The 2,629-nt window shown below is 38.4% G+C and overlaps 1 pseudogene; it reads right to left on the bottom strand.

Moving 5' to 3' along the window:
• Positions 1-925: 925 nt before the first annotated feature.
• LOC149001658 (uncharacterized) lies at positions 926-2,154 on the bottom strand (annotated as a pseudogene).
• Between the last annotated feature and the right edge of the window lie 475 nt (positions 2,155-2,629).

The raw sequence follows: 2,629 nt of genomic DNA, 5'->3' as shown, positions 1-2,629 counted from the left end.
CCATGAAATTTGGCGAGGCCATTAATTGTATTCATAATCTATGAAGATCTAGCTCAGTTGTTGAATGCTCAATCGTAACCAGGTTCAAGTCCCAGAAAGGGTGATAAGGTTGCATATATATATATATTTTGATAGAAAAAGGAAATAGCATTAATATTAAAACTGATAGCACTTACAAATACTAGAGATTGTTCTATTACAGTTATCCTGAAAGGTGGCTGCCATACTGGCACCCCGGTGCTGCCATACGCCGCCTTTTCAATAAGGGGGCGGGATTTTTGTTAACGTTCAACGGTCGGAATTGTGGTTGTTGATTTTGGAGATTCGTTATCATTTTGATGGTCAACTCGCTTGGTGGGTGAGCCCCCGTCCGTTGGAGGATTCTGTTTCGATGTTCCCCCCGTCTCCCTTTGGTCCGGTTTGTCTGGGCCGCCGAGAATTTACAAATCGAGTTGGATTTTGCATTCATTTTGTGCGGTCAAGCTGTAATGTACAACAACATCCATGCTTGCATGTTGCTTTCATTTCTATTTCAAAGATCCATTAGTAGTTCTTTCTTCCCATAGTTATCATTATTGTTATTATTCTCCATGCATGATCAATCCATAGTTATCATTATTGTTATTAATTATTCTCCACGCATTATCAACCCCACCCCTCGTCCGGTTGTGTTGTGTTGTCAATTATGTTTTGGATTCAAGTTTGTACCTAGTTACCTAGACAAGTTCTCCATCCATAAGGCTGTGTTTGATTTTCAAGAAAAGAAAGAAAAATAAAAAGAATCTTGTTGAGTTGCATATATTATATGAAGAAAAGAAAAAACAATTTCTCAAAGATCGACTTTGGTCAAGTTTCCTTCGATAGCTTTTAGACTGAAGTTAAGGGTAATAATAAAAGTTAGGAATAATTATTGTTATCCCATGTATTATACTTTAATTATTAAAAAGACCTTGCTTTTTATGAAATTACTATTGCCACCCTCAGTTTTAACAGTGTCAAGAGACCGTTATAGTTGAATGTCTAATGTCTATTTTGTCTTTCTAAAATTAAAGTCAAAATAAAATATTATTTTCACTTAAAAAAAAAAAAAAAGATTACCTAAGTTATTTTTTTCTACTAAAAAAAAGACAACCCCCCATAACCTTTTCCCAACTAAATGCCACATTCCCCTCCCCTCCCTCTCCTCTTCTTCCTTTCCCCCTTCTCCTGGTTCTTGGTTCCTGCTCTTTGTCTTTTTTTTCTTTGTTTTTCTTTGTTCCCCCTTTCTGTTTCTTGTCCCGTCTTTGTTTTTTTTTTTGTTTCCTCTCTTGTTTTTTTTTTTCTTTTTCTTTTCTCCTTCTTTTTTTTTTTTTTTGTTTGCTCCTCTCTTTCCCCTTTTTTTTTTGCCTTCTTCTTCCTCTTTTTTTTTGTCCTCTCCTCTCTCTTTTCTCGTTCCTTCTCTCCCGTTGCTTTCTGTTTCCTTGTCTCTTTTCCTTTGTTCGCTCTCTCCTGATTCTTTTGTTTTCCCCCTTGGGTCTTCTCCCTTCTCCCGCTCCCGGGCCTCTCTTGTTCTTTGGTTTTCTCCTTACCTAAAATTGATATGGCTTATTCTTGTTCCTTTCGTTCCTTCTTTGTCCCCCCTTTCTCCTGTCCCCCTCTCTTCCTTCTTTCTCTTTTCTTGCCTTCTTTTCTTGTCTTGCCTTCCTCTGGGCTCTTCTGCTTTTTCTGGTCTATCCATATGTCTTTCCTCTTTTCTTCCTTTCATGTCTCTTTTTAGCCTTTTTCTTCCCGTCCTTGGTTCTCCGTCTTTTTCTCCGTTTCTTTTCTCTCCCTTTTCTCGTGGCTCTCTTTTGCCTCTTGTTTTCCTTTGTATCTCCTTTTTTTTGTTTGGCCCCCTTCTCCTCCTCTCCGCTTTTCCCGTGCTCTTCTTTTCCTTGTCCCCTGTCCTGGGTTCCTGCTCTTTCTTCTTGGGTTTCTCGCCTTGTGTCTTGCGGTTTCTCCTCCTTGCTTCTTTTCCTCGACGTCAAATTCTACGTATATAAGTTCGGACCCGCCTTGGTGAAAAGTGCAATCTCCGAAACATAAGTGCTTGAAGATTGCTCATTTAGTAAACTAGAGAAATAGTTTCCCATCTTTTCTTAATTCCTCCTCACAACTAATCTTTACCATCTCCATTTTTAATACATCTAACATGGTCGATCTCTACTCTTCCTATCCCTCATCTTAGCTATCTTATAAATAGATTTTCCCCTTCCTTTGTGCCCAACTTATTGTATAACTCTTCATACTTTCTTTCCCTTGCTTTTCCCGCAATTTTCTTAGCTTCATTTCTATCTAACCTATACCTTTGAAGATCCTCAACATCCTTAGTTCTTTGCCATGTCTTAAAACTAGCCTTTTTATTCCTAATGGCGCTTGAACCTCACTATCCCACCACCACGCTCTCTATAAGAATGGATCTTTCCTTTTGATTCACCTAGAACATCCTTAGCCACCTTCTTAATACACATAGCCATCTCATTCCACATTGCTTGGTATCCCCTTAAAATCCCTTTTCCTGTTTGACTACTTCATTAACGAAGGATTTAGGTACTCTCCTTTCAAATTCCACCATCTTATTCGGGATGTTTACCTTAGACCTTTATGTGTT

Source organism: Hakea prostrata, chromosome 10, assembly GCF_041222555.1.
Source record: "Hakea prostrata isolate BN-2017 chromosome 10, UWA_Hpros_2, whole genome shotgun sequence".
Taxonomy (NCBI): domain Eukaryota; kingdom Viridiplantae; phylum Streptophyta; class Magnoliopsida; order Proteales; family Proteaceae; genus Hakea; species Hakea prostrata.
The sequence above is the reverse complement of the archived record's forward strand: the minus strand, read 5'-3'. Positions and strand labels throughout refer to the sequence as shown.